At 38.7% G+C, this 26,765-nt stretch overlaps 1 protein-coding gene across 2 annotated transcripts in view; it reads right to left on the reverse strand.

The window, feature by feature from the left end:
* Positions 1-17,271, reverse strand: part of bcl9l (bcl9 like) — a 33,533-nt gene extending 16,262 nt beyond the window's left edge. The window contains exon 1 of one of the 2 annotated variants that reach the window (XM_023283577.3): positions 16,884-17,271. The gene's annotated coding sequence lies outside the window, so the exon portion shown is untranslated. Of the gene's footprint in view, positions 1-16,170; positions 16,195-16,883 lie in introns of those variants that run through there. The other variant, XM_035954336.2, reaches the window with a different exon arrangement.
* Between the last annotated feature and the right edge of the window lie 9,494 nt (positions 17,272-26,765).

Consider the following 26,765-nt stretch of genomic DNA (forward strand, 5'->3'; position numbering starts at 1 on the left):
TCATGTTTTCCATGAAAACTCACGCTTTTATTCATGTGCCAACATAATTGCACAACAGTTTTCTAATCATCAAGTAGCCTTTCAACACAATTAGTGAACACAATTTAGCATTAGAACACAGAAGTGATGGTTGCTGAAAATGGGCCTTTGTACCCCTATTTAGATATTCCATTAAAAATCAGCCACACATGAACAATGTCTAGACTGTATTTCTGTTGAATTTAATGTTGTCGTCATTGAAAAAAATACTTTTCTTTGAAAAATAAGGACATTTCTAGGTGACCCCAAACTTTTGAATGGTAGTGTATAATCAAAGGAATTTTACTTTTGTGTTTAGGTTTATTTTATTTATCATCATAACTTTGGCATCCTGCACTAAAGACATTTTTGACTTCCCTCTACTTGTAGTCATGGCTGTCCTGTTTCCATAGAGGCGCAGGACTTAATATTGTAGGAAAAATTAGCCCACAGTAAATAAAAATGTCGAAGGAACAACAAAAAAAAAAACTGTGTGAGTGTTAATTCATCACTTGTTGTACCCTTTTCTGTAAAGCCAAACTATCTCAAACTTAGAAGTTCTGCTTATCATTCAGGCTTCTGCTGAGTCACCTGAGAATGTCAACAAATAATTCTGTCTAAACAGCTACTTAAATAAAATGTACAATAAGTGGACTGACACCGACTGGAGCAGTGCCTCTTATTTGAGCTGTCTCTATTCAAATATCCCAGTGTACAATGGCTCTGAAAACTACCACGTCACGTTCAACTAATGCAGTCTAATAAAGCAATCTGCAGTAAATCAAAGTTTATAATATTTGGCTTTCGCTGAAACTGTATTAAAGAGTAACCGATTCAACTTTATTGTCACTTTGGAGTCTGAAATTTATGGTGCTGCTGACCTATACTGCATCATAATACGGTGATGCTAATATTTAGCCTATACTCAACAATGTAAATGGGTTTGATCCCCACAGCAGGAAATGTGAACTGGCAGCCATTTGTTTACACCGATAGCCCACTTTCTTGTCATAATTACCTCTGAATAACTGAATTAACTTGAATGTCACTGATGTTAATTCTTTAAGTCATGCCTGCATATTCCACAGTGACCGGTTTTGTGCAGTTTTTGTTGAAGAAATGGTGTGGAGAGTAGTGAAAAGAGTGAGCAGTTAGCCAAATTAACATAGGTGGAGCCGATTTATAAAAACATCTTCAACTGAGACAAGAGAAAATTACTGTTTGTGAGGATCATGATGTATCTGAACGGCTGGTGTTTTGGGTTGCAACAAAAAAGTAATTGTCTTAGAAAGCAAAAAGAAAAACAAGGTGTGGATAGTTAAAGAGCACATAATATGGTTTTTGGGGTTTCCCCTTTCAGGCAGTGTTATGTGGCTGCTTTTTGTACACGTGAAAGCTCTGCAAACATGCAAAGTTGGCAGCGAGAAAATGCTGCTTTTTACCTGTCTGAATCACCTTGTTTGACATTTAGACTTTTCTTCTGTTACTTATCTACACTACTGGTCAAAAGTTTTAGAACATCCCAATTTTCCATTTTTTTTTACTGAAATTCAAGTAGTTCAAGTCCAATGAATAGCTTGAAATGGTACAAAGGTAAGTGGTGAACTGCCAGAGGTTTAAAAAAAAAAAGGTAACATTACCCAAAACTGAAAAATAATGTACATTTCAGAATTATACAAAAAGGCCTTTTTCAGGGAATAAGAAATGGGTTAACAGCTTTAAGTTGTTCTGCAACAATGGAGGCTGGTCAAGCCTTGAAAGTTGGTGCTACCAAATCCTACAGGTGTCACAACTGTTCTTGATTACTTACAACCTCCTCTGTCTACATAGAAATAGTGTTGGAACACACCCTGGCACCATACCCTCGAGAGCATTATTTGAACTGTTTTGTACTGCAGACAGTAGTGTGTTGCTATAAAAATGGCAAGGAAAAGGCAATTAACAATAGAAGTGAGACAGACCATCATAACACCTAAAAATGTAGGCCTTTCCTACAGAGAAACTGTGAAGAAAGTCAAGGTGTCAGTGAGTACAGTTTTCTTCACCATCAAAAGATACTCTGACAGGAAGAGGTCTGGAAGACCCAAAGCCGCAACACAATCAGAAAACAAGTTTGAGAGAGTGAACAGCTTGGTGATAGGCGACTCACAGGATGGTCTTAGTTTCATCTGTGAAGAGAAGACTTGGAGTTACAGGTTTGACAAGTCGAGTTGGAGCAAGAAAGCCATTCCTAAGGCGTCAGAATAAGAAAAAGAGACTTGCTTGGGCCATGAAACACCACCAATGAACTACTGAAGACTGGAAGCAGGTATTATGGACTGATGCATCAAAAATTGGAAATCTTTGGTTCAACAGGCAGGATCTTTGTTTCCCGTTGAGTAGGAGAAAGGATGGTTCCTCAGTGTGTAACATTAACTGTCAAACATGGAGGAGGAAGTGTGATGGTCTGATGCTGTTTGCTGGATCTGGGGTCGGTGACTTGTACAGAATGAGAGGTAGCCTGAACCAAAATGACTACCAAAGCATTCTGCAGCACCATGCAGTACCCTCTGGTATGTTCCCAGTTGGTCAGGGGTTCATCCTGCAGCAAGATAATGACCCAAAACATAAGTCCAAGCTATGCCGCAACTACCCTAGGAAAAAAGAATAAGATGGTAACCTGCAGCACAGTCTCCAGACTTAAACCCCATGGAGCTGGTTTGGGATGAACTGGACAGAAGAGTGAAAGCAAATACTGCAACAAAGTTTCTGAAGAATATTTAACTGCCATTGCGGAAAGAGTGCCACAACTGTTTTCAGCTGTTATATTAGCCAAAGGTGGCTACTTTAATGAGTCAAAAGTTTAAAATACATTTTGGTTTCTAAATCGATTTTTTAAAAACTTAATTTGTTATTTGTTCTATGCTTCTATTTCAGAGTACAATGAGACATTAACATGCATAATTTCTAATTTAAAAGAACGGGAAAAATTGGGGTGTTCTAAAACTTTTGACTGGTAGTGTATGTCATCATGTAACACATTTACATAACACTTGCTAGCAGCTAATTTGGTTCTCAAACAAAGAAGAAGCGTTTTCAGCCATTTTTAACCACACTAGATACTCACTATGCTCAGAGATCTAAGGCTACAGTACATAAACAATGTCAGCTGACCAATTAGCACAGAATAGGCTGTTACGATAGTGGGCCTTAAAGAAACAGCAGCAAAAATTCAGCATTTCCAGTAGAGAGAGGAGATGCTGCAGTAATGTATAGTATGAGAAAAATAATTTTTTTTTGAGCATTAAAGGACGTAAACATATTCTAGCAAAACCCCCAAAATTAAATTATACTAGCAATAGACTGGCCAATTATCGTGGCAGATATATGCCATTTCTCCAATTATTGGTATCTGTATTTTTATTAGCCGATTATTGATAAATTAAATGGGCTACTTCAGGTCTGATACAGACACCTCTCTCTGTCTGTAGTCAGAACTGTCTCTAAACCAGCAAAAACTGAACAAGAGACACAAGCCATTGCCACAAACCAGGAAATCAGCTTCTCTCACAGTGGCTAATGATGTGTTGATTACGTGCATTAACACTGTGATAGTAGCACATAGATCCACACTCTGCAGTGTCTCAGTCACAGCTCTACACTCTCTAAATCTGTTCGAATAGTTTTGTACTGTGGTCACATCCAGCATCAGTCACTGTTAGCTTTCTCAGCTCTCTGTTGACTGGCAGCAGAAGCTCAGTCGTGCCTTATTTGCAAAATCTGCTCAACAGTGTGTTTTCGGTTCATAAAAGTTTATCTGTCTTGCGGATAAATCAACATGTCGTCCATTACGAGCATTCCTCTCTGCAGTCGGGAGTTACAAAAGCTTTTATAAATAGCTCAAAGAAACAATCCAACTGGCTGTTTCTCTGCCATTTATTTTCACGCACTCAAAACAAATCGATCTGTGCCAATCAGACGGAGAGCCAGCACAGACACCGACAACAAAAACGAGGGCTGGAATTATAGTGTTCGGGCCTCAGTGTACACTGTTTTGCTTTACCGTCTTATTAGAAGAACTTCTGTTAGAACATGTTGCTGCTGCTCTTAAAACAGGTGTCAGCTGGGCACACGTTTATTAAAAGGTCTTTTTCCAATTAACAAATGTGGTTAAGAAAAAAATGTTCCCGACTCCCAATTCCTCATTTGACATTTGCGCAAATAGTTTGAGAAACAAATTGAATTTGAAAATTGGATCTTATCCAGATGTGTCCAGTCACTGCTCCAAACAAATTAGGCAAATAATTAAATGAGTTTTAAAATGCGCAACACATGATCTTCACGTATAGAGTCAATTCATTTACAGCCACAGTGATAAGTGGAAACAAACGTCCCTGCTCTCGGTTAAGGCTAGAGGTTTGAGATAATATTTAAATTAATTTGCCAAAGGTATTTCCTTTCAGTGCGGAAAATGCGGGTATTATGTGTATTATATTCAGCTGGTGAACCAAGGTTGTCGTACTGTTACAAAATCTCCTGCTATAACGACTTGATTTCCAAGTTTCAGTGTGAAACTCAGGGGAACTGTACAGCAAGTACAGGTCAGAATTTATAACTGCTATGTGTGTGTTTGCATGTGTGTACGGGAGGCAAGTGTATGCATACGGTAAAGGGCTGAGCTCCTATTTAGTCCCAGTGGGTCACACAGAGGTGGTATTAATAGATGCAGAGAGCCCTGGGAAGTCAGGGCCAGCAGAGAGAACAAAGTATGAAGCCAAGTCTGAAACACAGATGCCACAGTGCTGGTCTGTGGATCGACACAAGTAAACACTGAGGCCAAAGTGTTTAACAGTGCTGATGAATGAATAATGTGTTGTGACGCAGGAGCTCATACAGCAACACACCGACACAGAGCTGAGACGTTCTTTGACATTAGCTACTTAACAAACTGCATTTGGACTTGGTGCCAGTTGAAATGTGTCCTAAGAGAAGGAAAACGAGTTAAATGTGCCGGACCCTTCAATCTCAGGACAAGGCCACGGCTAGCACAACATGCATGACTGTAAACAGAATAAATCTTCCGGGAGGGGCTAATCTAAGTGGAAATCTTTCCTTGCATGACGTACCGAGTTATTCTGCAGCTTTTTTTTTTTTTTTTAACCTAAATAATGGAGATCTAACAGCACGGTCACTACAAATATCCAGAGACAAAAACCCTGCAAAAAATAATACAAATTTTCAATAAATTATTAATTACATGACACATTTAAATAATAGTCTAGGTCGCAGCTGAGATGCCAGATTAATGTTGTAAAATAATGAAAAATAGAAAAAAAATAAAATAAAAACTGAGTGAAATACAGTCATTATCTATAGTTAAAATACAGTCTGGCTTTAATTTTCTATTAGATCATGTGGATTTTTTTTCTTTAATACAATATTAAATAAATAATACATTTAAATAACATTCTAGCTCACAGCTTAGGGGCCAGATTGATATTGTAAAAATATTTTAATAAACTAAATAAACAAAATAAAGCTAAATACAGTCATTTTCCATACTTAAAATAAAGTCCCTGGCTTTAGTTTTCCATTCGATCACGTGTATTTTTTTTTTTTTTTAATAATTTTTTAAATAAAATATTAAATAACTTAAATTTAACTAGTACTCTAGCTCACAGTTGAGGTGCCAGATTAATATTGTAAAATAATGAAAAATAAAACAATTACATAAAATTTAAAAATACCAGTCAAATACTGTCATATCTAATTAAAATATAGTCTCTGGCTTTAATTGTCTATCAGATCATTTGCATTTTTTCTTTATAAAATTTTTAAACAATAATATTGTAGCTCACAGCTGAGGGGACATATTAATATTGTAAAACAATGGAGAATAAAAATTAACAAAATTAATTAAAAAAAATTTAAAAAGTCATATACAGTCTTTACCTATAATTAAAACACAATCTCATACTTTAATTTTCCATTAGATCGAGTGAATTTCTTTATTTTTTAGTGTATAATGTAAAGGTTAATATGTACAAATAATTAAATTACCCGTCTACATGATGGACTAATGCCATAATACAAATATTTAGGTGTAATACTGAAAAAGCTGTAATTATTTGGGTTTTATTATTTAATTTCATTTAAAAAAATCTTGTGAAAAATATCAAATAATGTAACACTCACAATTTGATTTCAAATTGCAAGAATCTTCTATTAATTTCAGGTCACATCAAGTGTAATGGGGTTTCACAAAAATATTTAATAAATTAAACTGATTTTGATGTTTAAAAAAAACGTTTCCACCTTTAAAATGAATATACTCACCTTTAAGAAATTGTCAAACTGTGATCTAAGAATGCTAAAATCACTGTTGTCAGTATTATAAGAACATTTCAGTGATTTTTTTCCATAAAGCTAGTGGAATACTGTTAGATGAGAAACATCCTCTACTGTAACATAACCATAATGTTGTGTTTTTAAAGGCCAATCCAACCCAGTCGCAGTATTATCTGGTAAGTTTACCACTGTTTTCCTTAAATGCTGTTTTCTTGTTTTCTCTGCAAATGAGGTCTCACCACCTTAGGCACAGTTTCCACTCAACCTTGTCATCAATAGGTTCAAAACATTTCCGCACTTCATCTGAATGTCTAGTCTTCATCCTCCCGAACGACTACATGTGTGCACTCTCCAACAAATGTACATTTTTAAAAACAACAGTGTCTATTTATTCTGTACAGAAAACATCACGCATTTTACTTCCAAAGTGAATTGTGTTTTCAATCTACAAACTCAGTCGTGAGCTGCTACGAGATTTCTTTTTTCTTCTTCAAAGATTCTAACAAAATGTGCGTATTAGTGCCTGTAAAAGGCAACACCTGTAAATGAAGAATAAAAACAACAAAAGACGTCTCGTTCTCTTGCTCGCCTGCTTTTATGTTCAACATGTGTTGCATATGTGGCTTATGCGGCTTGTGTAACAGCTCCTTTCATGTCCACACACAAAGGGTTTCAAACAAGCCCAAAATTGTCACCTTTATCACCGCTGACTTTCCCTCCGAGACATGTTGCACATTTCGGAGTCTATCTGTGGGCTTCGAACTTTTATCAAATGGAACGTAAACCAGACAGCCTCTTGTTTTGGAATGCAGGCGAAGCCGCGATACAGACACGACTACACTGAAACCGGTGTGAACGAGCAGTTTCACTTGTGATAACGAGAGTGATGGTGTAATCAAAACAGAAAAAGAAAAAAAAAAGCAAAGGATGGTGTCGCTTCTCCCACCTGTCTGACACAAGTCTGTGTTCTTAGCCACCTGTTTGGAAGGTTGCTTTTGAAACTACCACAACATCAACAATTGAACGTACAGTTGCAGTTCATTACAGCTATAATAACCCTCTTCAGATGATTCCCAGCTCAAGGACGCAGCTGAACTGAGGAAAGAACTCTCAGTTTTTCTGCAGCAACACAGAAAACAAAGCTACGACTGGCCAATTGGTGGTAGGAGTTATTTTAGATTGGACAAAGAACACAGAAGAGTACTGTCACTATCTCTTGTTCAAATCCTACTACTTGCACAAAAATTTCACTTCTTAAGCTGGTAGTACAGAAGTTGTTGCTTCAAGTCATGATGAGGAAGTAAATGTGGATTGCACAATGGCTATAGAATAATGAAACTATCTTTGTTGACATTGGTTCTCCATTAATCCACGGTGTCAGCGATGCAGAATGGTCCAGCTCCACCTATAGTTAGTCTTCTATAGCAGGGTATTCAACTAGAATTCAAAGAGGTCCAGTCAGAGAAAATTTATCAAAGCAAAGGTCTGTAACATCATTATGTCTAACTTGAATTAGAGTGAAATATGTTGATGTAGTCCAGTAGTTCAATCAACATGTACATGTGATCAACAATTGACTGTCAAATCAAATACATTAAGTATGATTCAAAAACATTTTGACATTTATTGTCACATAACATTTAAGTATACAGATATACAAGACTACAGATATGCATAATGCTCTTCTCTTATTAAGAAAAAAAAGGGCTGTATTTAAAAATAAGAGAAAAACAATAAAATAGCTCTTGAAAAAGTTCCTAACTTGAGACAAATAACGTTTAGCAGCAGCTTTTTCCCTTTTTCTTTAACTGTCTCACAGTTTCACATCTTGACTGATCAGTCTCGACCATCTCTACAATATACAAATCTCAACAAATCTTAACAATTGAACACTTTCACAGTTTATTTTTATTTCCCTCTTGCATCCCACTGTATCGCTTTCTTTATTTTTCCTTTCTCTTTCTATCGTTGTTTTGTCTCTCTCTCACCTCATAACTTTTGTCTGCATACAGAGCGGCAATATTTAGTGCCTGGAATGCAAAGACTTTAATGGATGAGTAGCATCACGTGGGACGGCATAACTCGCATGAAATTGGTCTACAATTCTACAATTTCATTTAGGAGATACTTCTATCCAAAGCGACGTACATCTGAGAGTAGATACAACACGAGCAAGGAGGTCTGTGTGTTTCCTGATCAGCTAAGCCAACGGCGTACACAATAGAACTACACGGGTTAAAATAGAAGCATCCCGTCAAATTTAAAAGCCCCTTATAATTTATTGATTATAGGTCCGGGTCCATATAGAATGGTGTCTGAGTCCAGACTAGCACTGCAGTCCACCTGTTAGTGGCCTAAGTTCTATAGGATAAAATAAAACGGTCTGACTGGTTTACATTTCTTCATCCCTTCGATGCACAACATGGGTCAAAAGTGACCCATATTCAATGGAAAATGGGTATCTCTTGACCCATGTTGTGCATCAAAGGGCTAAAACAATTGCATTTGTCTTAGATGGTGCTAAACAACTTTCCTTCTTCAATGAGTGCACAGATAATTAAAGGGGAGGAGAATGCTGTGTGAAATAAAAGACAAAAATGGCCGATTTATACCCACAGTCAACATTCGGCAAGTCAGACTAGTTTCGTATAAGCCTAATTTTCTGTCTACCATTGGATAGGAAATCTCCAAGAAAAATAAAGGCTCACATACAACAACTGGAATAACAATTAAAGCACTGCCTGGCAAGAAAAAAAAGAAGAGTTTTGCTGTTAGACGAGGTAAAGAAACCAAGAAAAAACGGACTGAAACTCGGACGATCACTTGTTTGAAGGCGAGAGATCAAGAGGGCTTAAAACTGACAGTCAGTTGGCGTTATTTCTATTAGATCAGGATCTAACAAAACCTGAATACTTATCAATACAATCAAGTGTTTTACTCAGATTAGCTCTGAGGAAAACGGAAAGGAATTCGGTCTTTAAAACTACTTGGAAACGCAAACAGGGAAAAGTGGAAGTTGTCTGTTATGGCTTTAAAAACAAAAAACACTTTTTTGTCTCAACATACAAATATGCCAACACATCACAATCAATACTCCAGTTGTGAAATCTACAGTGAGCTGTTTTTGACTAAATCGAAATCACTGCGTTGCATTTCTGAAAGAGAAAAACAGTCAAAATTGAAAGCAAACACAAAATGCCTCCGTCAGCTACCGTTTGGTTGTAGGAGTGGAATTGATTTGCAAGCAGAGCAACTTTAGAAAAATCAACAAGGACGATGACAAGCGAGCTCCGCTAGGTTTAAAGATGTTGAATCAGCCGTCGAGCCCCTGCCAACTTTCACCCAAAGGAAAACCAAGTGAGACCAATAATGTAAAACTGCTTCCAAGTGACAGTCATCGGTACATTTTGAGTGATTATTGTCAGTGTCAGCACCCAATAAATTAGAGTCTTTGGAATTTCTGTGGTAAATGAAGCTTCAAAATTTTGCACGCTTCTGTCACAATCCTTCAAAACCAACTTAAAATATATATTTTTCCCCAGCGTGTCTCTCCTTAATCATTGACATCTAATTGAGAAGCACTAACTGTCCCTATCAGCTAACAGAGCAACTAATTCTATATCATCAACTGACAGTCTTACCCATGATGGAGAAATGATCTGGTGTCTTTCTGTGCAGAGGCTGCGGATTCAAAACTCATATCTTTAAGGCGGAGAGAGGACTATATTTGTTTGCTTTCAGAGGCTGTAGGCCAGAAAAAGACACAACTGGAACTTGTTCAAAGGTCTTGAAGGAGGCAAAAACAAGAATGCGAGCACAATGTGTTTGGCATTTTTGGTCAGAGCACTCTAGTGGATCTGCTCACAGGCGGGAAAGCCCAGTTCATAGATTATTGACCACATTCAGCCATATAGCCATATCTATTTTTTGCTCTTTTATAGCCCTTACCATAATGTTTTCCTCCCCTCTCAATTTCCTTCAATCACACACTTGTTCTTTTTTTCTACAACAGTTTGTTTTCCTGCAGCCGGATGTTGCGGGAATGTGCCGGTCTACAGGACTTTCCAGGTAAGCATGCATTTTAACAAAACTGACAGCTTCCACGTTTTAAAAAAGATATACACATTTACTTGTGGGACTCGTTAGTGGTTAATTCACTGTGCTGACAAATCTCACTCTGTTCATAGTACTTGTTGGACAGTAAGCTGCAGTGCATTGTGGGACAGCACACAGGTGACGGCAACAGGAAAAAATAAATAAATCTGCACACTCAGGGAGGGTTGTGGCCGGTTGCTATGGCAACAAAACATGTCACAGGGCTGAGTAAATATAGGCTAACCAGTAGGGGATGTGAGGAGAGAAGGGCCTGCAACACGGGAAAGGCCACAGACAGAAGGAATAAAAGATGTTTATGAAGATCTAAATGTATAAAAAAAGAACATCCTTCCTGTAATTTTAGATTGTAGCCTACATATGTGTAGATACATACACACAAATGTATGGAAATACATGCAAATAATTCCAATAAAGATAGATGAAGCAGTAGCATTGTATCAGAAAGAAGACAAATTCAACTAGTTCTTATAGTTTAAATTTCTAATGATAACTCGTCCAACTCTTCAGACTATCCATCCATTATCTAGACAGGTCACCAGTCTGTCGCAGGGCTACATATATAGACAAACAAGCACTCTCACATTCACACCTACGGGCAATTTAGAGTAATCAATTAACCTCAGCATATTTTTGGACTGTGGGAGGAAGCCGGAGTACCCGGAGAGAACCCACGCATGCACAGGGAGAACATGCAAACTCCATGCAGAAAGATCCCGGGAAAGCCAGGACGCGAACCAGGGATCTTCTCGCTGCAAGGCGAAAGTGCTAACCACTACACCACTGTGCAGCCCCTCTTCAGACTATTTGTCGGTTAATGTATTGACACAAATTCAATATTTCTCCTCATTCAGACTGCAGGGTGTGAAAGAAGTGAGTAATTTTCCAGCTTTTTCTTCTTTTTTCTAAATATTTTTGATTTGAATCAACAGAAATCAAATTCCACTTCCTTATTCAATAAGTTCAGAAGTTGGAGCTTTGTGTTCAGTGATTTACTGCACAAATGCCATTCATCTTCTGCCTCATGGGCTGCCTTCAACTGTTTTTGTGATATGTTCATGTAGTTCTTTGCTTCTCTCCGTTTTATGCGTTTCGACATTCAATAGCCAACCTCTGCATGTAGCACTGCCGTCTTTTGAAGTAACAGTGACAGCAGCAGAGATGACCTCAGTTGTACCTTTCGTTTTGCACCAAGGTAAAACATTATGAGACGTACAAAAAGTGGTGAGTTAAGCAGAGGAGGGGGAAGATATTTCAGCTGAAAGATGAACTGATTCATTGGAGCCACCGCTGATTTATAAGAGCCGCAGTCAGGGAGGATGTTGCACATGCTTGAGTCATATGTGATCTGAACTAGGGGATTTTACTGAGAAATTCTGACCATTTGACGCAGAATTTGCAGCCTATTCCACACAAACAGTGATAAAGACACCTCCACAACAGTTTTGAAATTAAGCAGCAAGAAGCCCGCAGGCTCCTAACTCATGGTTTTGCCTCAGCTTGGGGACAGGGAAGTACTGGGCTCATTTTGTACAGAGGGTCAAGGGTTGTATCCTTTCCAACACATTCTGGGAAGGAAGCCAACTGGAGCAAGGAAAAAAAGACTAAACTGCAGCCTCAGTGCAGACAGAAGGCAGGCGTTACGGCACAGAAGCAGCTGGAAAACAGAAGACTGATGGACACAAGCCATTCAGAGTCAAGCTGAGCACACATCTCCCAGTCTGCTGAGGGCAGGACGACCAGTTAGTGCAACCAGACGCAATGTTTTTTTCTCCCGCAGGTCAAAGGTCATCATAATTAAAATTGGTTCAAGAATGCAATGAATAAATTGGTTCATTGTGCAGTTCTGATTCGCAACCCTAAAAAGTGAAAAAAAATTAAACCAAAACAGAAGTAGACCTTAAAAAGAATCTACACTGACTGTGCAGAAGGAAAGAGAGAAACCTCAAATAAGACGTCACTATGACTTTTAGCTGGTTTTAACTGGACAGCAGGTGATGTCAGTGGGAGAAGCAGAAAGGTGAATGTCCTGTGCTGCAGGAAATGATGCAACTTGACCGAAACCCAGGATGGCACAGAGATGAAAGAATTCTAAGAAGAAAGTCCACCGGGATTAAACAAGCATGCTCCCAAATACTGGAATCAAGGCGGTGAAATTACCTCCAGAGCCTCATCCAAGGGTTTGCACATGTTTGGACTCTGCTGGCTAATTTATACAGACTGCTAAATTCGAGTTCAGGACTCATGATGGAGGAACTTGAGCTCAGCGGTTGTGGATCACACCTACAGCTGGTTTAGAACTGGAAATTTGGCATGTTTCAAACGTAAATAAAAGTCCATCAGACTCATAGTCAAAAACTATCTAGACTTCCTTTCCTGTCACTGTAGCTATGCACGATACACTTGACATTAGAAAATATCTTAATATAACCATGCACTAAAGTTGGTTTTCTCTGCATAAGTGCGGCAACAAGAAGAAAATAAATGTGAACATCTGCTTTCTAAAAAGTAGTACAGTATCTGAACCTGTAGTTGGTTCAAATTACATTCTGACTTCTAGTGAGCAGCACCTCAGATTGTTTGGAAAAGGATCAAGACCTTCGTGCTCACTGTGTCACAGGTCTCACTGTGGTTATGTTGTGCATAGTTCAGATGGCATTGATCCCACCTGAGCGAGCAAACCAAACTTAAAAGAGGCTGACTGTGCTGCTCAGAGTTCACCTGGTGTGATACACGCACTGAGGTCATTTGAAAGTTTTCAGGACACGCAGACAGACATCTTTCCACCGACAGGCCTGTATGCAAAACATGCAAAAGATAAGAACCGAGAGAGGCACAGAAACTACCGCACCGGGACATTAATACGAGCCGAACGCAGGTGTTGTAAAAATACTTTCTGTTCAGAGATCACACTGAGATCTGGCTTTTTTTTTTTCACTTGCCCAATAGAGTCCAGCACTTAAGTGTCTAAGTATATTCTGCCGTGTGGAAACGTTCTCAATATCACATTATTCTTTCATAGCTCACCTTAGCTGTGCTCCCTGTAACTCACCCCAAAGTTCTCAGATCACCTAGCCAGATAAGAAACGCTTTGTCAGCAGCTCACCAAATCTGTGTCCGCTTGCTCTGGACTGCCTGTGTGCAGCACACTTCTTCATTCAAAATCAACCAAATGAACCAACAGGCAGAAAATAGACCTTTCATTCATAAGTCGATCAATACGTGCATGCTTACATTTTGCTGTGCTGTAGAGTTACAGATTCATTAACCTTCTTATTGTTACAGGAAACTGCTTCATCACTTCTGTGACCTGCTTTGTGTACAAAAGTCGCACAATGACTTACTAAAATATCCAATGAGTTCATCAAAAGCTGACCAGTGAATGAAAACAACAATATGATATGCTGGATTAGTGGCCTTGCACAAAGTTTCCAGCAATAGCCAAACAACCTCATTTACAAGAAGGGTTCCTAATGACAAAACTCATTCAAATGAGTAAATGAAGCCTACAGGTAGGAAAGCAAAAAGAAGCAGAAAATAGACTTTTCATTCATGCCTGGAAGATGTCGATCGATACACGCATGCTTACATTTTGCTGTGTTGTACAATTACAGATACATTAACCTTCCTATTGTTACAGGAAACTTGCTTCATCACCACTTCTGTGACCTGTTTGGTGTACAAAAGAGTGCACAATCACTTAATGTTCACTGGGTTTTGCAAGAGCTGAAAATTGCATTAAAGTAATATATGACATACTAGATTAATAGTTCTGCAAAAAGTTTACATCATTAACCACAACAGCCTAATTTACAGGAAGGATCCCAAAGGACTAAACACAGGCCTACAGGTACACAGGTAGGTTGTCCTTTAACACAAGTCTGGAAAGCAAGAAAAGAGGCAGAAAATAGACTTTTAATTCACGTCTGTGATACGTCAATATATATGTGCATGGATATATTTTGCTGTTTTGTTCTTATTGTGACAGGAAAACTTCTTCACCACCACTTCTGTGACCTGTTTTGTGTACAAAAGTGCACAATTACTTGCTAAAATATCTACAGAGTTTGGCAAGACGTAAGAAGTGAATGGAAATAATAATATCTGACATACTAGATTAACTGACCTGCACAAAGTTTCCATCACTAACTACAACAGCCTCAATTACAGGAAGGATCCCCAAGGATTAAACACAGGCCTACAGGTAGGTTGTCCCTCGACACAAGTCCAGAAAAGCAGAAAAGAGGCAGAAAATACACTTTTCATTCATGCCTGGAATATATCGATCAATACATGTATGTGCTGTCAATGACATACATTAACCTTCCTATGGTTGCAGGGATTTTGCTTCATTACCACTTCTCTGACCTGTTTTGTGCACAAAAGTGTGTACAATTGCTGACAAAAACAGTAAGTAATAGTAATAAGAGCTGAGCAGTGAATGAAAATAATATCTGACAAACTAGATTAATAGTCCTGCACAAAATTTCCATCATTAACCACAATAGCCTTATTTAAAAGGGGCGTCCCAAAGGATAAAACACATTCAAAGGCGTAAATGAAGCTTTCAGGTAGGCCGTGCATTGAGACAAGTCTGGAAAGCAAAAAAAAGAGGCAGAAAACAGACTTTTCATTCACGCCTGTGATTACATCAAGCTGCTCGTATTGTGACAGGAAAACTGCATCATCACCACTTCTGTGACCTTTTTGTGTACCAAAGTGTACAATTACTCGCTAAAATATCTACAGAGTTTCTCAAGAGGTCAGAAGTAAATGAGAATAAGAATATTTGAGACACTAGATTAACAGTCCTGCACAAAGTTTCCGTCATTAACTACTACGGCTTTATTTTAAAGGGGCGTCCTAAAGGACAAAACGCATTCAATGGTATAAATGAAGCCTACAGGTAGGCTGTACATTGAAACAAGTCTGGAAAGCATAAAAGAGGCAGAAAATAGACTTTTCATTCATACCTGGAATATGTTGATCAATACATGTATGTGCTGTGCAATTACAGATAGATAAATCTTTTTATTGTGTCAGGAAAAGTGCTTCATCATCACTTCTGCGACCTGTTTCGTTTACCAAAGTGCACAATTACTTGCTAAAATGTCTACAGAGTCTCTCAAGAGGTCAGAAGTGAATGAAAATAATAATATCCGACATACTAGATTAACAGCTCTGCACAAAGTTTCCGTCATTAACCACAATAGGCACATTTACAGGAAGGATCCCAAGGGACAAAACACAGGCCTACAGGTAGGCTGTCCTTCGAAACAAGTCTGGAAAGCAAAAGATGCTCTAAGCTTAGAAAGACATTTCAGTGGAAAGGAACACACAGTGTTACTGTAGCCCTGAAAGACAATTCGGATCAAGTTGCAAACTCTGTTAGGTGCTATATATAGCTCAACAGGACATTGTAGATACACGCACATACAGCATGAAGCCTCACACACACACACACACACACACACACACACACACACACACACACACACACACACACACACACACACACACACACAGAAAGGCTGTGCACCTAAAGCAGAAATAAGCTGCAGTCTAACTGTGTTTAAGTGCAGCATTATCACACCATATTCAACAGGCTAAAGTAGCAGGGTGCAAGAACAAAACCGAAACAATTATCCCACAGCAGTTTGCACAAATCTGCATACTAGAAATAAGCTATACAGTCATAATAAGTGCAATTACCAGTGGTGCAGCACAAGTGAATCTCAGCAGGGCACGCAATTAACTACCCTAAAAGAAAATAAACACGATTAGATGAGCAAGAATAAACGTGAAAGTGGCATGTTGGTAGTAATAGTGAAGCAGCTGTAGGTGTCCACATGCCCCACACGGAGTGTGTTTAAGTGACAGGTATCGTTACGCAGGCGGTCACCTCCTGAAACACGGTTTAGCTGTTTAGCACCAAAAAGAAAACATTCCAACGGCTGCTTTGGCTCCGTGTGTCTGATTAGCTAGCTGACGGGCTAATATCGATAATGCACACATCTGGATTCAACGTGAAACCGTGAAAGTTGAGAGGATGTGGGGGAAGGGGAAAAAAGCACCGCATTCTTGTTAGGAGGATTTAAGGACACATGCCCCTGATGTGAACCTCCGGCTGGCGCTCATGAGCGGAGACTTGCTGCGCCAGCCGGGGCTAACTTTAGCATGCTAATTCATGTCTCCGCTAGCTTGTAAGCTGACGTCGCCGTAGCAGCAACACATCTGCAAGCGAGCCGATGCTAGCTAATGGGATTTGAACTTTGTTATCGGGTTGCTAGCAACCCGCAGACTTCCTAAAAAACGACATAAAAAAACACAAAAGGAAAAGGGGGGAAGGAAGGGAAAGTTACGAGCTCGGAAAATGTGCGCACAGCTAGCAGGCTCCCGGGCAGTGACAGTGTTTGGTACTCTACCCCATTTAGCGGAGATCAGAAGAGGCCGATGTCAGGACTGACGGCCAGTCGACATTCCCCGGAGTGGCCGCCGCTGCCCGCCGCCTGTCGCCCGCCTGCCCGCCGCCACCGCTTGCTCCTCTCTCCCGTAGCGCTGCGCAAGATGGTCCCGTCGTTTTTGATGAAAGATGGGGTAGAGAGAGAAAGGAGGAAAAAAAAGCAGCTTGACGGAGCTTCAGATGGTGGTAAATAACGCGGCGTGTCTAGGTGGAAGTTTCGCTTGAAATCAGAGGACGCGTCACCTTGCAGCGGTTCATGACTCCCACTATTCAAGATGTAGAAGGGCAGGACGCTGCGTTTCTCTCCGAGTCCATATCACTCCCAGCCGCTGACAATAATTAGTGTGGCCACACGGGCATCCGTATGTCACTGTGCCGATATGTCACACTGGACTTCTGGACTGGATTTTTTTTTTTTTAAATTATTATTAATGATAATAAGAATTACTGTTCTTATTTACAGATCATATCAGCAGCCTAGAATTTAAATCCATCCATCAGACATTCCATCAATAAATCAATTAAACAGCAATTAAGTGTTTTTTTTATGTTTGTTTTTTAAATCAGACTGAATTCAATCTGCACAATTAAACTCACTTTATATTTTTTTCAACGATTTTAAAGTTCCGACGAGTGAACATCCACTTGCTTATATTTTATATATATATATATATATATATATATATATATATATATATATATATATATATATATATATATATATATATATATATATATATATATATAAATATATACATAAATAAAATTTATTATTATTATTATTATTATTATTATTATTATTATTATTATTATTATTATTATTAATGACAATTTTTATGTCCAGATGATGTCAGTAGCCTGGAATTCAATCCATCGATCAGCCATGTAATAAATCAATTAAACAGCCAATTAAGTGTTTTTTAATGTTTTCAAAAATCACACCTCTTATTGAAGTCATCCTGCACTAAATAAACACCTGTGATTTCAACCAGTCTGCACAATCGAACTCGCATTATTTTCTCTTTAACCATTATAAAGTTCCTAAGAGTGAACATCCAGCTGTTTTGTTTTTTTTTTTCTAAATAAAAGTTATTATTAATAATGGCTATTTTTATGTCCAGATGATGTCAGCAGCCTGGAATTAAAACCATCCACTAGACATTCAATCAATGAATCAATTAAACAGCCAATTTAGCTTTTTTGATGTTTTAAAAAACACACCTCTAAATGAACCCATCCTGCACGAAATAAACCACTGTGATTTCAATCAATCTGCACAATTAAACTCACGTTGTATTCTTTTTAACCATTATAAAGTTCCTCGGAGTGAACATCTAGTTGTTGTACTGTTAAACCTGCTCTGTTTTTGGTTTTTTTGGTCTTTTTTCAGATTAAATGCTCCCTCTAGTGGTCTGGGTAGCAGAAGTGGGTTCCCTCAGTTGAACCTGAAGGCATTTTTTTTCAAATTGAGTTTTTTCCCCCAACAATTTCTTGTATCTTAGTCAAAAATACAGTATTAAACTCCCAAACCTTCCCAGATCTGCTATAATTAAAAGAACATGGGACACATTTGTGCAGATTCACCTGCAGTGGTTGCCTCTCTAACTTAGCTACTAAAACAACTGGCTGAATATTAGGACACATATAGTCCCTGAGGAAAGACTTAATAAACCACAAACCTGCAGCGGTTGCCTCTTTAACTCAGGAAAAAAGACTTTCTCATGAGACGACTAGTTTAATATTAGGACAGAAAACATATAAAAGAGCTGGAAAGAAGAGGGTTAAAGCACAAATCTGCAGTGGATCAGGGTGGAAAGTAATCACTACAGAAGAAAGAGGTGACCACATCTCTGCAGACCGGTCCATGTTGTGCCGGATCACCGACCGCCTTCTTCTTGACCTTCTCCTTCCCAGACAAGAACAGAAAGTACCGACATTAATCAGCCGAAGGAGCCCCCATCACACCTGTTGGCAGCAGACATTTTTAATCACCGAGTGATTAAATAGCTTTGAGGTTTTTAATTATGCCATTTGGTGGAGATGTGCGAGCTCCACATCGTTCTGTCATTATATGCCAAATCAGAATGGAAATGAGCTCGGGCTGGATCCAGGATGATTTTTATTTTTTAAATGTTTGTTTAAATGAGTAAGTTAACAGATGAGGGAATATATTTAAAAGAGGCATCTTGTTCTCCTCATTGCTAGAAGGAACAATCTGCTGCACGTTGCTTTTGATTCCATCGTTTCTGAGGCCAAACAGAGCAGCCCAGAGATATTTAATAGCTGTGTTTGTATATTATAATGGGAAAAAAAGAGAAGATGCTCTGAATTTCATCCCCCATCCTCTGAGATCTGTTTTATCCGACTCCATTATCCTCCGCTGGTACATGGCAAGCAGAGGAATGAGCTCAATTAGGCGAGGAAATGAGAGGAGAGGAGGAATCTGGACCCTGGTATTTGGAGAGAAAGAAAATGAAACATTGGAGGGAAGGTCAGGAGAACATAAGAAATGGAGCAGTGGGAAATGAGAGAACAGGAGAGAGAGGGAGAGAGACAGATAGAGTGAGACAGAGAGGATGAGAAAGTGAAACTATGTTGTCATGGAAACTGGCATGGATCTGAAGAGCAAAACAAGAATGTAAATTGGTTTACCCTTAGGGAATGCGATGGCGCTGCGGAGAAAAATAAGCAGGCACATGTGTTTAAGGGAGAACCTGCCGTAACATCACATGCAAATAAAGAGATCTGAAAGATAAATGATAGTAGTAATGATGACAAGGCTATGGATTTTCATATGTAGAGACTTGATGCACTGAGCATCTAGTGGTTGGGAGGTTCACTCTCCTCAGGCTGAGCAGTTACTTACAAATGACTAATTAAAAAAGGCATCAGTTTGGGAGGCGCAGAGGTCAGCCTGAGTGGGTGAATTACTAATATGAGTAAACAACTTGTGGCTGCTGCTGCACGCCAGGAATGTTTTTTTTACTTTAACAGGTTGACATTAATGAAGACGGTGATGCTTGTCGTTAATTTTACTGCCTGGTTTTACAAAACACGCTTGTCCACAGCTGCAGACCCTTCAGATGAAGAAGAACTTTTCTGTTCCTCATTATCATTTTCCACTCTCACCTGTGTGTCGTTTTGCACCGACAAAGACTTTTTGCAGCGCTTTGCTCACTAACATTCTTGTTTCACTCGACTGCTGGAATCCCATCATTAGATAGTTCGATTTTGGAGCCAGCCAGAGATGATATGAATGTTGCCAAGAAACTAATGGTTTCCGTGGTGACAAACACTACCCCTGCCATTGTGTGTGTAGCAATGCAGGAAGTCAAGTCCCTCACCTACAATCTCTTTCAAAGTGGAGACAGAGTACATCTGAGAACAGCATGTGCTCAAAAGACTCGACAGAAAGAGCTCTGATGTGTTTTTTCTAGTGCTAAAGTATCACACAGGTTGCTTTTCATATTAAATTTGCATAAATGAAAGTGTTTTTCATACAATGCACATGTTTTTACCCAAGATACTTGTTGAAATTGTATAATATTCATTTACCATGACATTTTCCAGTGCAGACAAGGCTCTGCAGCTATGCACGCATGTAGTATACTGCTATTAAACAACATTATCAGTTCAAAAGGCTCAACAGAAAGAGCTCTTATGTGCTTGATCTTGTGCTAAAGTATCACACAGGTTGCTTTTCATATTAAATTTGCACAAATGAAAGTATTTTCTATGCAATACATGTGTTTGTACTCAAGATACATGATGGAATTGCACAATAATGATATTTTCTGTTGCAGACAAGGCTCTGTAGCTATGTGTGCATGTAGTATTCTGCTATTAAACAACATTATCAATTCAAAAGGCTCAACAGAAAGAGCTCTGATGTGCTTGATCTTGTGCTAAAGTATCACACAGGTTGCTTTGCAATAAATTTGCATAAATGAAAGTAATTTTTATGCAATACATGTGTTTGTACTGAAGATACATGCTGAAATTGTATAATAATTACATACATGCATGCAGTATCTTGCAATTAAGCACCACTATCAACTCAAAGGATTCAACAGAAAGAGATCTGAGGCATTTGTTTGTGTTCTAAAGTATCACAGGCTGCTTTTCATATTAAATTTGCATAAATGAAAGCATTTTTGAATGTATTGCATGTGTTTGTATTCACAATGCATTCAGCATACAATATATTGCAATTAAACAGAATTATATCTGTAATAATATCAGTGTAATCCTAAATATTCCAAATAGAAAAGGGTCAGTTTGAGAAACAAAACAATCATGCATCAGTGGCTAACACTGATAAATAGCTTAAATGACCTGTGTTTGTGTGTTTACAGTGTGAAGGTGGTGTGTGTGTGAGAGTGGGTGAGAGTGTAATTGTAATTGCGGTGAACCGGTTGCCGTGGCGGCTGCTGCAGCCACTGATGCACAGGATCGGTGTCTCAAACAGGTGGATTCCCAGATGGGCAAAGTCAGCAACAATCATATTTTCATCTCACTCCTGCAGCTCTTCGGTGGAGGGCAGCCAGCAGACACAGAAATGATCAACTGTCCAGAAAAAGTGGAGGCAAATCAAGCGAGCAGATTGAGTTGCCTGTTTTGGGCCAGGAGGAGACCGGAGATGTTCTCGTCTGATTTGAGTGGCTCTGATGTATATAATTGACTCTCCTGTGTGTGCAAACTATTGTTGTTGATTACCAGGAGGAGATGAGCATCTGGGTTCTTGTGGGAGTCAAGCCAATCTCCACAGTCGTATTTGTGTTTTGATCCAGGTTGTTGGCAAACCTGAATACCCTTGTGGCCAATTCTCTGCAGTAGATGGCCAACTTGTTTTGGATTCAGCCTAGGATGGCGGTGAATTAAGGTTATGTTTAGTTAGGGAGTTTGAATTTTGTCTCAATTCTTGGCAAGGGATTGGATTGGGTGGTTTCAAATAAACATTTAATGAAACCAGCTGACTAAAAGTATAAGCCAAACAAAGAGTAACTTACGGTACAGATGAGAAAGTATTGCCTTCTCACAATGTTTAGCTCCATAAACTTTGCCATTAGATCACTGAGGAGCACAGTGACTTGAAGGAGTGAGGACAAAAGAACACATGTGTTCCTGGAGGGCATTTGTGTTAAAAAAAAAAAAAAAAAAAGTTTGGTCCCATGCACGGTAAAGTTCCCATGAATCACTAATTTTACTGGTAAGCTGGGAATGCTTTGCAGCAACTTCAAATAAAACTTGTTAAACAGAGACCACAAGTAGAAGATGCAGATGCACTCAGGTGAGTCTGGACAAAACTTGCTGCTCTCGGCTTTGTCAGATTTGCAGACAGTTTTTGAAAAAGCGTATTTCACAGATAGCATACTGTCTCTACTTTTATGATACTGTCAGGCAAAGTAATGGTCCTGTGCTTCAACACAAAGCCTCACGATAAAACAGAATATTTTCCATTGTGGAAAATAGGAGCTGGCAGTAGATGGCAGTAGAGTTACTCTGATGAATTTTAATCATTCACTATTCCTCTGCTCTCAGCAGAAATGTGAGTACTGCACGAGCCACTGAGAAGCACAAGAATAAGTTTGATTGCAAAAATCTCTCAGAAACTGGCAGATTTTTCTTTTCTTTGTGAATTTATTCAATTTTTTTCCATGTTGGCGTAGAACTTCCAATCCCGTCTAACACAGTATGAAGTGCAGACAATAGTTTGATCTTGAGTTGGTACACTATTGTGTTTGTACTAAGCATTCATTATTTGATAAATGAATCATGAATACATTATAAAAATTGAAAATCAATGTCTAAAACCAACATATACTTTAGACTGAAGCTTCAAACATATCAAAAAAATGGAAATAACTGCACCATCACTACAAACATTGATCAGTCTAGAACAAAAAATGCCGGTTTTGTAGATAGATTTTTTTCAATATGAAATAATTAAGCTAGAAAATACCCCTTTATTTCACCTCAGCTCATGCAAATCTAAGCTATGATGGTACCTGCAAGAGGCCTACACATCTCTGTACAACAATGCGTAACATCCGACCAGTTGCAACTGTGTGTATTTACATTGAGGGGGTAATGGGAGACACAGAGCAGGCCATGCCTATGAGGTTTAATGGGGCCACATGAGGTGAGGTCCTTCACTATTTGTGAATTGAAGCTTGACCCTAAAAGAGGTTATGGGGACTGGAGGTGTTGCCGTGACCTTCTGTAAAGCTGTGAACGCCTGCTCAGGTCTCAAAGCAACAGCGTGTATGTACGTACATATGGCAGCGTCCTCCTTTGAAACAGCCAGAGCTCCAAACAGTCTGGATCCTATTAGGTCCTTTTGTCTTTCTCCCATTCTCCCCTCCTTTTCGGCCTGTCTGTTTTTACTTTGTGTTATTCATAGTCATTCCATTACGACCCTCCTCCTCCTCCCGCTTTGTTTTAAGCATCCCACAATGCATTTCGTCGAGACTGCTGGGCAGATGTGTTGCATATGAATTCTGGACGCAGAAATGTTAAGAAAAATTTGGACACTGAACATAAAGCTGGCAAACAGTCCTTAAAATTGGATAACTGGGTTGTTTGTGTGACTTTGGTGTGCCTTAGAAAAGAGCCGTTAAAGAGACAACTGGTTTATTCTACTGATCCAAGCAGAGAAATCTTTGCCCCAACCCACATGACAGAGCAGCTGGCTGAGCGTGGCCTCATCTGGAACTGCCATCAGTCGCTTGTTAAATGCAGTGTGCGAGTGGGGCGGGAACGTGGCAGTATGCGGTCTCAGCCAATCCATAACCAGACAATGGGAACTGCAGGTCACACAGCAGTGCTCTTAGTGTGTGTGGGTGTATATGTGGGCTACAAGCTGGACCCGACCAAGATATAGAATCTGAGCTCCCTCCTCTTTCCCTGAATCCTGTCTATGTAATTGATCCCAGACTGGACATTTGAGTTGCCAGCAGCGATTCATATCATTTTTATCTTTTAGACAAGCCCTCTACTGCTTCCAGATGGGGAAGGCACTCCGGGGTTCAAGTTTGTTTTTTGAAAAAAAAAAAAAAAGAAAGAAAACTGTAATGCTTTAATGTCTTTACCTTCCAAAAACCACGCAGCAAGTGGAGAAAGTGACACCAGTGGGATGCAGCCGGCAGTAGAAATGTGCACTGGAGGTCATTTGGTGTTTACCTTTTTGGTGTTTGCTCTCGTAGCCACTGTATGTATGTGAATGGAAGCTTTGTGTCTGTGGTTTAACACTGCTGAAAAGCAGCTTGTGGAGGAACAGTATGACTCCATGTCAGACATTTGTTCTGATTTCCTTTTATTCTTCATCTTCTAGAGCACACTAGATGTACAAATATGATGTGGTTGTGCCTGTTCTCCAGTGTGCATGTCTAGATTTACTGCAGAAATTGCCATTAACTGCAAAGATTTAAACACGTCATGCATAAAAAATCTGATAGATCAAACATCTTTAGGTCAGTTTCTGTCTGCATATAAATGGTAGAACCCAACTAAAAATAGGCAAGTCTCCATATAGGAAGCTTGTAAAGCAACTGAAGGGACAAGAAGACAGAAAGAAGCAGTTTCTAGTGGATGGTAGGTTTTACTATCGTCTAAAACATCTGCACAGGAAGTTACAAGAAGCAAGTCCAGGAGTATGTATGGGATGTATGGAAAAACACAATACTCTATTTAATTTGCAAGTAACTTTTTATAACGCAAATATATTTCAAATGGTCTTGATCAATCACAACAATTAAACTACTGACTGGTGAATGGAATAACTCTAAAACATCCATGATGTTACAGTGCAATGTTCTGCTGAGAAACTTTGAATTCTGGTATTAACGTTGATGTTATATGTTAAGGCCCGAGCTGTTATGGCAGCAGGACAGGGACTTGCACAACAGTGGTTTTAATGTTGTGGCTGTAAAAGTTACATTGAAATGAGTGGGAAATGAAGTGTATTTCAGCTGCACAAATCTAGTTTCAGAGGGTGTATTAAAGGAGGATTGGTTATTTTATGACCTTATTGTAGCAGAAAATGAAAAGTTTGTTGTATAATGTAAGCCAGTGAGTGATGTAGACATAACACTTATAATATACTGCAGTAAATCAGCCTTACAGCCTCTCTTTAGGTCCAGATTTATGTTAAACAGCTACAGGTACAGTAATAAATCAGAGAGAATTCAGATTTGTTTTTGCTGTCTGCATACCTAAGTCCTCTGAAAAACATGGTATGCAACTAAACTGAATTCAGTTCAGTTCAATTCACTTTACTTCTGTTCAATTCAGTTCAGTTTAATTCAATTCAGTTGCCTTCTGTTCAATTAAATTCAATTTAATTTAGTTCAGTTCACTGCAGTTTAATTCAGTGCAGTTCAGTTCAGTTTAGTTTAACTCCATTTAATTCAATTCAGTTCATTTCAATTCAATTCAATTTAGTTTAGTTCAATTCACCGCAGTTTAACTCAGTTTAATTCTATTAAGTTCAATTTAATTCAGTTCAATACAATTCAGTTACATCCTAATTCAATTTAAACGGCTATATTAGCATTGAACTTTCAAGAAGCAATATTTGAACAGTACACAATAATGCTTATTTGAACATTAATATAACATTAAGATGAATATATATCATAATTATACAATATTTCTTTGCATGTGTGTTAGTAGGTATCTTGGTCATCTAGTTACAGTCATGGATGAAACTATTGTCACCCTGGAATTTTTCCAGAAAATACACCATTTCTCCCAGAAATTGTTGCATTTACATTTTTTTTTTTAATATCCACGTGTTTATTTCCTTGAGATGCACTGGAAAAACACAAAAAAGCAGAAGAAAAACCCCAAAATTTACATAATTTTACACAGAACTCAAATAATGGGCCGGACAAAATTGTTGGCACCCTTTTAAAACTGTGGGTAAATCATTTTATTTCAAGCATGTGATGCTCGTTTAACGTCACCTGTGGCAAGTAACAATACAATACAATACAATAACTTTATTTAACAGGTGCTGGCAATATAGAAATCACACCTGAAGCCGGTTAGAATGTATAAAAGTTGACCCAACCTTTGTGTTGTGTGTCTATGTGTGTCACACCAAGCATGGAGAAGAGAAAGAAGAGCTGAGAAGTGTCTGAGGACTGCCTGCGTAAAATTATGTCAATTTTGGCTTTTTTCTTCTGCTTTTTTGTGTTTTTCCAATGCAAATTAGGAAATAAACACATGTATACCAAAAACATTTGTAATTGCAACAATTTGTGGGAGAAATGGTGTATTTTCTGGAAAAATTCCAGCGGTGCAAACACTTTCGTCCTGCCTCCTTCTCTTGAGAGTATTTTTAATTCTGAGAGCTTATTAAGCTCTCAAGAGTCGAACTTGTGAAGATAAATATTTGTCATTTCCTTGGAAGTTTTACATTGTAGGAGGAAGTGCATCTCAGTCTCACCCTCACCTGTCAAACAGTCGCCACATATTCACTTTTCTTTTGGTTGAAGTGATGTTTTTTTTTTTTTGTCTAGGCAGTTTGTGGTTTCTGAGTCTGGGCTTGTTTAGGATCCGTCTCAGTTTTCAATCTCTGTCAGTAGAGAGATATTCTGCCAATTCTTAATCCCTTTTTTAGGGTCAGATAACATTCTAATCTGCTTTGGCTTTTAGTTTCTCTTTCCAGGGATCTAAATATGTTTCTCCATGTTGCGTTGTAATTTGGTTTGCCCTGATTTGTGCTGTGAGATGGATATGAGTGAGCGAGCCTGGATCAGAAAAGATGTTACTGCGTTCACAGAAGTGGCAATTTTATGAATGCATCAGTGTGGAAGTCAAGTTGTTGCTTGTTCTGGTG

Source organism: Amphiprion ocellaris, chromosome 7 (assembly GCF_022539595.1).
Source record: "Amphiprion ocellaris isolate individual 3 ecotype Okinawa chromosome 7, ASM2253959v1, whole genome shotgun sequence".
In the NCBI taxonomy this organism is placed as follows: Eukaryota; Metazoa; Chordata; class Actinopteri; family Pomacentridae; genus Amphiprion; species Amphiprion ocellaris.